The sequence below is a fragment of the Bos indicus x Bos taurus genome, chromosome 8 (assembly GCF_003369695.1).
Source record: "Bos indicus x Bos taurus breed Angus x Brahman F1 hybrid chromosome 8, Bos_hybrid_MaternalHap_v2.0, whole genome shotgun sequence".
Taxonomy (NCBI): Eukaryota; Metazoa; Chordata; class Mammalia; order Artiodactyla; family Bovidae; genus Bos; species Bos indicus x Bos taurus.
In genome coordinates this window covers 84,328,550-84,342,011 of record NC_040083.1, presented here as the reverse complement: position 1 = coordinate 84,342,011, position 13,462 = coordinate 84,328,550, and the positions used below count along the sequence as shown (strand labels likewise).

Here is a 13,462-nt window from a genome sequence, read left to right as displayed (position 1 = left end):
TACTCAACTAAGTTATTTAAATAGACAAAAAGCACATGGGAAAGTGCTCAACATCACCTGCCATCAGGGAAATGCAAATTAATTTCACAATGAGATATCACCATGCCCCACCAGAAGGGCTACCATGTAAAAGACTGAGAATACTAAGTGTTGACACGAATGCTGAGCAAACAAATCTCATATAGTGTTGGTGGAAGCATAAAATTTTACAACTGCTTTGGAAAACTGCTTGGAATTTTCTTATGAAGTTAAACATACATTTGCCCTATGACCCAACAATGGCACTCCTAGGGGGTCTACCCAAGAGAAAACATTTGTCCACACAAAGACCTCCATTTTTGTCACAAAAGTCTATAGAAGCCCTGTTCATAATAGTTCAAAACTGGAAAAAGACCCAAGTGGCCACAGGAGAATGAATAAATGAAGGGTGGTATAGCCATAATATGAAGCAAAAAGGAATGAATTACTGACATAACCAATGATATGGATGTATCTCAAAATAAGCCAAGCAGAAAAGGCTGGTTTTGATGAAGTTCAAGAACAGGCAGTACTAGTCTATGAAGTTGAAGTAGTGATAATCTCTGGGGCTCTGGGTTGAGAGGGTGGGTATTAGTTTGCTTGAGCTGCCATGATGAAATACCATAGAAACAATAACAAAAATTTATTATCTCATAGTTTCGGAGGTTAAAGTCTGAGATTCATGTGTCAGTAGGGCTGGTTTCTCCTGAGGCCTTTTCCATGGCTTGGAGATGACAGTCTTCTCTCTGCATCCTTACATGGCGTTTCATCTATTTGTGTGTGTCTATATCCTAATCTCTTCTTCTTATAAAGACACCAGTCATATTGGATTAGGGTTACCACTTACAAGACCTCATTTTAATTTAATTATACCTCTATAAAGGCTCAATCTCCAAATACAGTAACATTCTGAGGTACTGAAGATTAGGATTTTAACATGTAAATTTTGTGGGACACAATACAGCCCATAGTCCTCCTTAAGAATGAGAATGAGGCAAGGATATCTGCATTCTTATTCATCAGAGTGGTAGATTCCTTAGCTAGCTCAATAAAGGCAAGGAACTAAAATGTATCCATAACAGAATGGGAGAAATAAAAATGTCCATATTTACAGATGACATGATTGTCTACAAAGAAAATTCCAAGAATCTACATCATACTCAATGGTGAAAAGCTGAAAGCATTTACTCTAAGATCAGGAACAAGACAAGAATGCCCATTCTCACTACTTTTGGGCAACACAGTATTGGAAGTCCTAGCCACAGCAATTAGACAAGAAAGAGAAACAAAATGAATCCAAACTGGAAAGAAAGAAGTAAAGCTGTCACTGTTTACAGATGACATGATACTATATATAGTAAATCCCCTACATACAAATAGTCAAGCTGCAAACTTTCAAAGATATGAATGTGCATTCCCTCGACATCAGGGGTGAATTAAAGTGAAACTTGCCCTCCATCTCCTATTGCTGGTGATCCTTCAGCCCTACCATCTCTCACCTCCTCTACCTCCTCCAGTTAATGATTCTTCTTGTCTGTTCACTTGATGCCAGACCCAGTATGCTAGCTGTTGTACTGTACTTTTCAGTTACTGTAAGATTTAAAAATGTTTTATTTTGTGTGTTTATTTTCATGTATCATATATGTGAAAAGTATTATAAACTTATTACAGTACAGTACTATATAGCCACACGATTGTACTCATCTCACATGCTAGTAAAGTAATGCTCAAAATTCTCCAAGCCAGGCTTCAGCAATACATGAACCGTGAATTTCCTGATGCTCAAGCTGGTTTTAGAAAAGGCAGAGGAACCAGAGATCAAATTGCCAACATCCGCTGGATCATGGAAAAAGCAAGAGAGTTCCAGAAAAACATCTATTTCTGCTTTATTGACTATGCCAAAGCCTTTGACTGTGTGGATCACAATAAACTGTGGGAAATTCTGAAAGAGATGAGAATACCAGACCACCTGACCTGCCTCTTGAGAAATCTGTATGCAGGTCAGGAAGCAACAGTTAGAACTGGACATGGAACAACAGACTGGTTCCAAATAGGAAAAGGAGTATGTCAAGGCTGTATATTGTCACCCTGCTTATTTAACTTATATGCAGAGTACATCATGAGAAATGCTAGGCTGGAAGAAACACAAGCTGGAATCAAGATTGCCGGGAGAAATATCAATAACCTCAGATATGCAGATGACACCACCCTTATGGCAGAAAGTGAAGAAGAACTAAAAAGCCTCTTGATGAAAGTGAAAGTGGAGAGTGAAAAAGTTGGCTTAAAGTTCAACATTCAGAAAACGAAGATCATGGCATCCGGTCCCATCACTTCATGGGAAATAGATGGGGAAACAGTGGAAACAGTGTCAGACTTTATTTTTCTGGGCTCCAAAATCACTGCAGATGGTGACTGCAGCCATGAAATTAAAAGACGCTTACTCCTTGGAAGGAAAGTTATGACCAACCTAGATAGCATATTGAAAAGCAGAGACATTACTTTGCCAACAAAGGTCCGTCTAGTCAAGGCTATGGTTTTTCCTGTGGTCATGTATGGATGTGAGAGTTGGACTGTGAAGAAGGCTGAGTGCCAAAGAATTGATGCTTTTGAACTGTGGTGTTGGAGAAGACTCTTGAGAGTCCCTTGGACTGCAAAGAGATCCAACCAGTCCATTCTAAAGGAGATCAGCCCTGGGATTTCTTTGGAAGGACTGATGCTAAAGCTGAAACTCCAGTACTTTGGCCACCTCATGTGAAGAGTTGACTCATTGGAAAAGACTCTGATGCTGGGAGGGATTGGGGGCAGGAGGAGAAGTGGATGACAGAGGATGAGATGGCTGTATGGCATCACCGACTCAATGGACGTGAGTCTGAGTGAACTCCGGGTGTTGGTGATGGACAAGGAGGCCTGGCGTGCTGCGATTCATGGGGCCGCAAAGAGTCGGACACGACTGAGCGACTGAACTGAACTATATGGCCCATTGTGTTAGTTGGGTACTCAACTAAAATAAACACACAAAATAAAGAAAACATTTTTAACTTCACCGTAACTGAAAAGTACATACAACAGCTAGCATACTGGGTCTGGCATCAAGTGAACAGACAAGAAGAATCATTAACTGGAGGAGGTAGAGGAGGTGAGAGATGGTAGGGCTGAAGGATCACCAGCAATAGGAGATGGAGGGCAAGTTTCACTTTAATTCACCCCTGATGTCGAGGGAATGCACATTCATATCTTTGAAAGTTTGCAGCTTGACTATTTGTATGTAGGGGATTTACTATATATAGTATCATGTCATCTGTAAACAGTGACAGCTTTACTTCTTTCTTTCCAGTTTGGATTCATTTTGTTTCTCTTTCTTGTCTAATTGCTGTGGCTAGGACTTCCAATACTGTGTTGCCCAAAAGTAGTGAGAATGGGCATTCTTGTCTTGTTCCTGATCTTAGAGTAAATGCTTTCAGCTTTTCACCATTGAGTATGATGTAGAAAACTAAGATCATTGCATCTGGTCCCATCACTTCACAGCAAATAGATGGGGAAACAATGGAAACAGTGACAGACTTTATTTTGGGAAGGTCCAAAATCACTGTAGCTGGTGACTGCAGCCATGAAATTAAAAGACGCTTAATCCTTGGAAGAAAAGTTATGACCAACTTAGACAGCATATTAAAAAGCAGAGACATTACTTTGCCAACAAAGGTCTGTCTAGTCAAGGCTATGGGTTTTCCAGTAGTCATGTATGGATGTGAGAGTTGGACTATAAAGAAAACTGAGTGCCAAAGAATTGATGCTTTTGAACTATGGTGTTGGAGAAGACTCTTGAGAGTCCTTTGGACTGCAAAGAGATCCAACCAGTCCATCCTAAAGGAAATCAGTCCTGAAAAGGACTGATATTGAAGCTGAAACTCCAGTATTTTGGCCATGTGATGGGAAGAACTGACTCATTGGAAAAGACCCTGATGCTGGGAAAGATTGAAGGTAGGAGGAGAAGGGGACAACAGAGGATGAGATGGTTGGATGACATCACTGACTCAACAGACATGAGTTTGAGCAAGCTCCGGGAGTTGGTGATGGACAGGAAAGCCTGGCGTGCTGCAGTTCACGAGGTCACAAAGAGTTGGACATGAGTGAACGTCTGAACTGCACTGAGGCTAACTTTGTTGGACTTATGAACAAATTGGACTTATGAACATACTCTCAGAATGGAGTTTGTTTGTATGTAGGAAACTTGCTTTATAAAAAATCCTAAAGATACCACCAAAAAGCTATGGGAACTAGTAAATGAATTCAGTAACGTTGCTGGATATGGAATTAATATACAGGAATTGGTTGGATTCCTATATGGTCACAATGAACTATCAGAAAGAGAACTTAAGAAAACAAACCCATTTATAATTTCATTAAAAAGAACAAAAGCACCCAAGAATAAATCTAAATAAGGAGGTAAAAGATCCATACTCAAAAAACTCTAGACATTGATGAAAGAAATTTAAGGCAACACAAATGGAAAGATATACTGTGCTCCTGGACTAGAAGAATTAATATTGTTAAAATAATCATTCTACCCAGGGCAATCTACACATTCACTGCAATCTCTATGAAAATATCATTGTTATTTTTCACAGAAAAAGAACAAATAATTCTAAAGTTTGTACGGAAACACAAAAGACCCTGAATAGCAAAAACAATCTTGAGAGAGAACATAGTTGAAATTATCAGGTTCCCTGACTTCAGACTATACTACAAAGCTACAGTAATCAAAGCTGTATGGTACAGGCACAAAAACAGCCACAAAGATCAATAGAACAGAATAGAGAGCCCAGAAATGAACCCACACTTAAATGATCAATTACTCTATGGCAAAGGAAGCAAGAATATACAATAGGTAAAAGATAGCCCAATAAATGACGTTAGGAAAACTGGACAGCTAAGTGCGAAAGAACCAAAGTGAACTATGTTACACCATATAGTAAAATAAATGCAAAACGGTCTAAAGGTGTAAATGTAAGACCTGAAACCATAAAGTTCTTAGAAGAAAACATAGACAGTATCCTCTTTGACATCAGTCTTAGAAATATTTATTGGATATGTCTCCTCAAGCAAGAGAAACAAAAGCAAAAATAAGCACAGGAAGTTGCATCAAATTAAAAAGCTTTTGCACAGTGAAGGAAGCTATCCACAAAATGAAAATCTTGCCTACTGAATGGGAGGAGATATTTACAAACCATATATCTGATAAGGGGTTAATATCCAAAAGATACAAAAAAAATCAAAACTCAACATCACCCTGATTAAAAAAATGGGAAGAAGACTTGAATAGAATTTTTTTCTCCAAAGAAGACATACAGATGGTCAACAGACACATGAAAAGATGGTCAACATTACTAATCATCAGGGAAATGCAAGTAAAAACCATAAAGAGATATTACCTCACATCTGTCAGAATGGCTGTTATCAAAAAGATAACAAATAACAAGTGTTTTAGGAAGGATGTGGAGAAAAGGGAACCCTCATGCTCTGTTGGTGAGAAAGTAAACTTGTGCAGCCACTATGAAAAACAGTAAAAGAATTAAATATAGAACTCAAAAAATTAAATACAGAACTATCATATCATCCAGCAATTCTACTCCTGGGCATTTTTCTGAGAAAAACAAAAACACTAATTTGGACACTCCTATAAACATAGGAGCATTGCTGCATATAAACTGCAGCATTATTTATAATGGCCAAGATATGGAAGCAAACTAAATATTCCATGATAGATGAATGGATAAAGAAGATATGATAGAGACAGACAGATAGAGATATATACACATATAGAGATATATACACAATGGAATATATATATACACACACACGCATACAAAATGAAAATTTTTTTCAATCAGATAGAGATATATACACAATGGAATATATATATATATATATATATATATATATACATACATACATATACACACACAAAATGAAAACTTTTTTCAATCACTAAGTCATGTCTGCTCCGTGGACTGCATCTCACCAGGCTTCCCTGTCCTTTACTATCTCCTAGAGTCTGTTCAAATTCATGTCTTTGAGTTGGTGATGTTATCTAACCATCGCCACCCTATTCTCCTTTTGCCTTCGATCTTTACCATCATCAGGGTCTTTTTCAATTAGTTGGCTCTTTACATCAGGTGGCCAAAGCATTGGAGCTTCAGCTATAGCATCAGTCTTTCCAATGAATATCCAGGGTTGATTTCTTTTAGAATTGACTGGTGTGAACTCCTTGCTGTCCAAGGGACTCTCAAACATCTTCTCCAGCACCACAATTCAAAAGCATCAGTTCTTCAGTGTTCAGCGTTCTTTTATGGTCCAACTCTCACATCCATACACAACTACTGGAAAAACCATAGCTTTGACTATACTGACCTTTGTTGGCAGAGTGATGTCTCTGCTTTTTAATACGCTGTCTAGGTTTGTCATAGCTATTCCTCCAAGGAGCAAACATCTTTTAATTTCATGGCTCCAGTCACCATGAATGAAATGTTACTCAGCCATAAAAAAGATGAAACCTTACCATTTCCAATAACACGTTTAGACTTTCAGAGTATTATGCTAAGTGAAATCATTTGGAAGGAGAGAAACACTGGCACAAGTGGGTCCTGTGCCTGTGCCTCTTCCACTCACCGGTCCCATGGGACACACAGCAGCAGGCACTGGGGGCACTGCCAGGCCCCAAGGATGGGACACAGTGTCCAACACTGTACTTCCTTCAACAAGCTGGGCAACATCACCAAAACAGCTGGACAGGAGGCTGGGATGAGAATCCAAGAAGCTTTGGATAGGGGGGGCAACTTTGTCAGCTTTCAGGCCCCAATGACAAATTCTGATGAATATTCCACTTATCAGTAGACAAGACCCAGGAAAGGAAGAGGGAAATCTTTCCAGGCCCACATAAATCTTGCCACTTTCAGGTGGTGAGCTTCTGGGTTTCCTCTTCTCAACGCTTCTCAGTAATATCTAAATTTCTATGAAGAACATGTATTATATTTGCAATTGGGAGAAAAGCCAACCTATTTAAAAATAAGCTAATAAAATCTCCATGCTCTTTCAAGATTCAAAACTTCCAGTCATTACAGAGTCAGAGCCAGCTGTCTCCATGTCTGTTTACGTATGGAAATTTTAATTTCTACTTAGCTGTCCTAAATCTCTCTGAGGAAAAATGTGGTCAAGCAATTCCAAAAGAAAGGACTCTGAATGTAATTCTGCTTTCCGAGAACATGTTTTTGCAAAAAGCTTTCTAGATTGCTCTAAACTGAAAGTATGTTTTGCTCAAAGGCAGAAAATTTTTCCTAAACTTGAGGAACTTCACCCATTTGCACCATCAATCAGGCAGCTAGGAGGGTGAACACAGGTCCTGAGAGGCCACATCCTGGCCAGATGACAGTGGGGGAGCCCCTTCACCCCAACGCGAGGCTACAGGGACTCCCTGGGAAAATTGTATGTCAGATGCCAAGGTGGAGGCAGTGAGGAGCTGATTAATCATCACTCACTTTACTTTTCTTATTTATTTTTTAAAAGAAGACTTGCTCTAAAAATATTTGACAGTTTAGTCATCTCAGCCAAGAGGAGCCTTTGGCATCGCACTGGAGAAGCAATCTCGGCCTCAAGCCCTTAGATGAAGTGGCATTTAAGAGCTTTCCAGACAGGACAGGATAATTACAGAGAGGCCCTGGCATAGGCTGCAGTGACATTCAAGCCTGAAGTGGAAGCAACCTCTTATCTTTAACAAAGAGCTCTGATGATCGACACTGAAAGGAAAGTGCTGTGTCTGGGACGCTTTTTTTTTTTTTAACCCTGTAAGAAAAAAAAATGTCATTGTGTAAATAAAGAGCTACATGAAGGAGTAAGGAAATAAGAGTGGCCTTGCCCCACTCTTCAGGTCCAGGTGTCTGGATACAGAGTGATTCCAACATTGTTCTGGCAACTGCACAGCCTCAAGCAGAACATGGCTGAGCCCAGGGAGATTAGGGTCTCCTCTGCATGCTCAGGCTCCACCCACATCAGAGTTGGCCTGGTGGCATTTGCACAGTCACTTGGACTCTTTCTTTCCTGTTCAGTTCCTTCATCTTTGCTCCTGATCAACCAAACGCAGTTCAGAACGCAACAGCTCTGCTTATTTAGAGGGCTTACTTTCAGGGCACTGATATGCTGGCAGCTCTGGGAGAAGATAGCTAGAGAGAACTGGAATCTATTCACAGCACCACTGTCCTAGTAAAAAAAACAAAAACAAAAACGAGTGAAGGGAGGGAAGAATGAAGGGAGGGAAAGGGGAGGGGACCTAAGTGTCCCTTAGCAGGGCTCTGAAGCTGAGGGACAGGCCTTCCCTGATGGCTCAGATGGTGAAGAATCTGCCTGCAATGCGAGAGATCTGGGTTCAGTTTCTGGGTTGGGAAGATTCTCTGGAGGAGGGCATGGAAACCCACTCCAGTATTCTTGCCTGGAGATCCCCATTGACAGAGGAGCCTGGTGGGCTACAGTTCATGGGGTTGGACACCACTGAGTGACTAAGCACAGCACGAAGCTGAGGGACAGTCTCAGGAAGCAATATCGGGCTGGGAGCATCTGCCTACTCCTGCAATTGATTATTTTTTAGGCAGCATAGTTTATTTTGCAGACAAAATTTTTTGAAGCTTGGTTTAAGACAGAGGAAGATGGGGAGAATAGACAGCAGTTGCCCACTTTGCCACAGAAGCTCTTAGGCTCCTCATATATGTAGGGAGTGGGGAAGGGAGGGAGGAGCTTCTCTGCAGCAGGTCCTGACTTTAGGAAGAAAGGCTACCATTTCAGCTGTTCCCGAGGATACTCCCTGCACGTGATGTATCCCCACAGGAGGACACTGGCTAGACCCCCATCCACACCAGGGTTCCTTGACCAATCATCTAGGACAAAACAGTAACAGCCATGCTCTCCTGCACCCATTTTTGGAGAAGCAGCACAGGCTGCTGAAAAGTCACAGCCTGCTGACCAGGAGGCCCCAAGCTTATATTTAGAGGCCTGCAGTTTTATCCAATTTGCAGTCAGAGCAGCAGCTATGAGGGGTCCTTTAGACATGATGTTAAGAACGTGGGAGTAGACTGCTATAACCCCACATCTGCATGGGATGCCAGTTTTTTTTAGGAGACTCTAAATTCAGCATAAGATGCATTCAACAAAAAATTCTGGCCTCATCCAGCAGAGTCCTCCTGGAATATTCTGAGATATAAAATAATGTACCAGGAGAACACAGGCCTTCCCTGTTCATCTGTTCAAGCATATATCACTAGTAACTTCTCATTTTTAAAATCCCCAATTGGATCTCTAGCAAGTCCATTGGAATTCTCTCAAAACACACTCGACAGAGCTCTCACCCCAGAGCCAGGCCAAGGTGGAGTGAGCCATCTGCTCCCATGCTGTCCCCTCTCCCTTGTTCCTGCAGGGGGCAGAAAGCTGGGAGGGGCAGCCAGGAGGGTGGGTGGTCATTTAAGGGCTCCCACTCCTCAGACCCCCTCTGAGTGGGCTCCTTGGGTGTGTTTCTGGGTTCCACTCTTTAGACTAAAGAATGCTCACAGGTTCTAATAAGTCATAAGAATCTGACCTGGAAGTGGGGCGAGGACTTGGACTAAACTGGCCAAATTGAGCTCACTGGTGCAGAGCCCTCCGCTCTCCCCTGCCTTCTTTCAACACCCAGGTTCTTGCAAGGGTGGGCCCAAGTCCAGAACTCCTATACAACTCGATCATGCGGCTTCACACTCCACCCTCCGACACACTCACGAGTTCTGTCTGCAAATACATCCAGCTCTTATGAAAGGTGGGAGAGAAGGAGAGAGGGAAAGGAGGAAGGAGGAAAAGGAGGGAAAGGGAGAGAACAGAGAAGGAGGGAAGTCAACTAGTTGGTTCGTAGTTGGGTAGTGACTGACTGGGGGCTTCCCAGGTGCTGCTAGTGGTATAGAACCTGCCCACCAATGCAGGAGACATAAGAGATCTGGGTTTGATCCCTGGGTTGGGACGATCCCCTGGAGGAGGGCATGGCAACCCACTCCAGTATTCTTGCCTGGAGAATCCCATGGACAGAGGAGCCTGGCGGGCTGCAGTCCACAGGGTCACACAGAGTCAGACATGACTGAGCGACTGAGCATACACACGTGCACACAGTGACTGGCTAGTCAGTTAGTCGAGCTCTAACAGGGATCTTGCCTGTGGCCCCGGGGCAGCAGATGGCTGACAGCCTCTCAGTGAGCATGGAGTGAGGACAGGAGGACCACGTTCCTTGGCAGCATGTGGAGGGCACAGGTGCAGCAGTGTACACAGGGGGCGGGTTCTGGCCCAGAAGGCATGGCTTCTCGGTTCTTCCCAGACAGACTGCTGCAAACACAGGTGCCTCACCTCTCACTGGACACAGTTGGACCACATAGACACCTGGTGGCCTCGGGTGGGCTGGGAATGCTGAGCTGTGGGTGTCCCGGATGTCCGGATGTCCCGGAGAAGGTGGATGCCCCCAAAGCTAGCCTGAAGCTATAGGAGTGAGGCAGAACTGGTGCCCAAGAGCTTGGGTAGGGTGTCCCCTCAGTCCGGGCAGATGCTTCAGTCAGACAGGCTGCATCTGCCGCAGAGTGCACCCCTCAGCTCCTTTCATACATACTAAGCACCACTGGACACCTGGGAGAACTGAAGCACTGGTGCTGTGTGCTCCCCCCACCAACACGGCAGGCAGATGTATCCTGCTCTGAGCCCCCCAGACCTGTGTGAGCTGGTCTGTTCCTGGTGCCTAGGGCAGGGCCAGGCCCCCCACAGCCCTAACTGAGGTCACCGAGCGAGCCACTAAGGGCCGGAGGATGAGCTGTCAAGATCCCCCAAAGTGCAGATGAGGAAACACGCCCAACCCAAGCTCTGCCTGATGGGTTCTCTGTGCCAGTGGGATCCAGCCCAACCTGGCTTGCCCGTCACCCTCTTGTCTACACAGAGCAGGCCCTGCATCCAAAGACAGCTGGCCTTCAGCTGACCAACTGGCTAGACACGGAAGGAAAAGCCGCAAAATAAGCCTGCACAATATCACCTCTCGTGAACAGCCTATCTGGGGTTGAGGTGAGCTGCTGTCATTTGAATTGAGTCTGAGCACATGTGCGCACAGACCCCCCTACCCGACTCACTCTTTTTACTTCAAGCTAATTCAAGCTGTGATGCTGCATCCCCCAGTCACCCTAGAAACCCACAATGACAGCTTAGACCTTCTCACTGTCCTGATTCATAGATGTAGACAGGGAACACACCATCAAAGAGCCAGGGACAGCCTGGGGTCACCAAGAACCTGGGAATAAGCACTTTACACTCTCTTTAAAGAAAAAAAATCCCCTTATCCACATTTATCTGAAGGGCTGGTTTTCCTAATCTAAAAGAAAGTAAGTGAGAAAGAGAAAGAAATAATAAGACAACTCTGGAACCTAAAATGAAGGTTACTAAGTGACAGAAGCCAATCTGAAAAGGTTACATACTGTATGAGTCCAACAGTGTGACATTCTGGAAAAATTACTGGAGTTAGGACTTGCCGGGGTTTAAGGGAGGAGGGATGACTAGGTGGAGTACAAAGGATTTTTAGGGCAGTGAAACTACACTGTGCAATACTATAAAGGTGGATACCTGCTATTTGTCCAAGCCCACCGAATGTTCACACCTAGAGTGAACCCTAATGTAAAACGTGGACTCTGGGTGATCATGATGTGTTGAAGTAGGTTCATCAGTTGTAACAGACGCACCACCCTGGTGAGGGAGGCTGATAATGGGGGAGGTAGGGAGAAGCAGCTGGGGAGTTATATGAGAAATCTCTGTACTTGCCCCTCAGTTTTGCTGTGAACCTAAAACTAAAATAACAAGTCTACTTAAAAAAAAAAAGACAATCCTGACATATGAAATCCCTGTTATCATGGCAACCTCATGCAGGGGTATTTCTAAAGCACCCAGTCTATTCCCTTCCCATCCATTTAAAAAGGGGGAAAAAAGAAAGAGTGGGCTGAGGGTGAGGGAAATTCAGAATTAAACCAGGTCCCATCACAGAACCCAACATTCTGCATTTGTTCAAAAAATACTCTGGACAATTTTGTTCAAGAGCCAGGGACCCCTCAGCAAAGCCAGCCCAGGTTGTCAGCCTAGACCCTGGTGCGGTCAAATGGAGGTAGATCCCTCCTCAAGTCACACAGCAGGAGCGCTCCAACCCAGCCCGACAACCCCGGAGAATACATTACCCAAGGAGCCCAGGGAAGTGACACCCAGGACTTCAACACCACCCGAAACGAGAAAAACTCTCCCCTTTTCAGACATTGGTCTACTCACCGCCTTCCCTTGGCCAGGAAACCCATGAAACTCGCAAACAAGCAGAGCCAGGGGGTACCCACAGGCCTGGGCAGCCCCATTGGCCACTCCTGCCTGGGACAGCTTGCTGCCTGAGACCCCAAGCAGGTCACCAAGGAGCAGGATGTCACCCCAGTCTCCCACGCTGGGGCGCCGCGGGCCTCCTCCTTCTGGGCACGCTGTGCTGTGGGCAGTTAGTCCAGGGTGAGGCTGGCAGGAACCCCACGAGCTCGGGGCTGGTGGTCTGGAGTGGCCCTGCCTCCCTGTTCCAGGCCTCAAGGGGCCCCAGTGGCACCCACGGCAGCCTCTTTTCTTCTCTGTCTAATCTCACAGCTGCAGGGAGACGCTGAGCCCTGACAAAGCCCGCCTGCTCCTCCAGAGCCAGCAGGAGGGGTGAGGGGAGTGCAGCCCGCAGCCCGCAGCCTGGGATGCCGACTGTCACCATGGTAACAGGAAGGGTGGGGGAGGGTGGGCGAGGAGCTGGTGGGACCTGTAGGGCCAGGGAGTCTCTACAACCATGGGCAAAGGAGGAGGCCCTGGCAGGCTGTGAGGGGCCTTGTTTCTTGTTCTGAACACCTCTGCCACCCACCTTCTCTCTTGCAGACTTTTTTAGAAGATTCTGTGGCAACAGGGCATTTAAAATGCTTCATCACCACAATGATGTAGTGTGCGGACATTTAACACATGCCTACAAGGAATACTCATCTGCTTAAAGAGTCCTTTGTTTGGAGACTATGGGTGTAGGGGGTGTGTGTGCCTCTCACATTCAGGCTTGCCTCCACACTCACATTTTACGCTCATACCTGCCTGCACCCCTCATTTGGAGAATGCTAACTGAAGCCTGGATCCTCAGGGTGTGTCAGCTCCCCTGAGCCCTGTCTGTGAATGTGACACAGACTTACTTGTTTGTTTCCAGCTGTGCACCTGTAAGGTGAGTAAGGTGAATACGGTCATCATGGAGTTTTCTGCCAAGATCACCAAGGAGATACATGCCTTGCTGAGGTCATTTCCTCTGTAAGTGATAAGCCTGGACTGAATGGTGTGTCATATACTTTTGAAAGTGCCAAAACCACAACTGGCC

The 13,462-nt window shown here is 44.5% G+C and overlaps 1 protein-coding gene across 2 annotated transcripts in view; it reads right to left on the bottom strand.

Moving 5' to 3' along the window:
- The window catches only part of FGD3 (FYVE, RhoGEF and PH domain containing 3), a 65,526-nt gene extending 52,754 nt beyond the window's left edge, over positions 1-12,772 (bottom strand). For both annotated transcript variants that reach the window (XM_027550315.1, XM_027550319.1), the window contains exon 1: positions 12,364-12,772. The gene's annotated coding sequence lies outside the window, so the exon portion shown is untranslated. The remainder of the gene's footprint in view (positions 1-12,363) is intronic.
- Between the last annotated feature and the right edge of the window lie 690 nt (positions 12,773-13,462).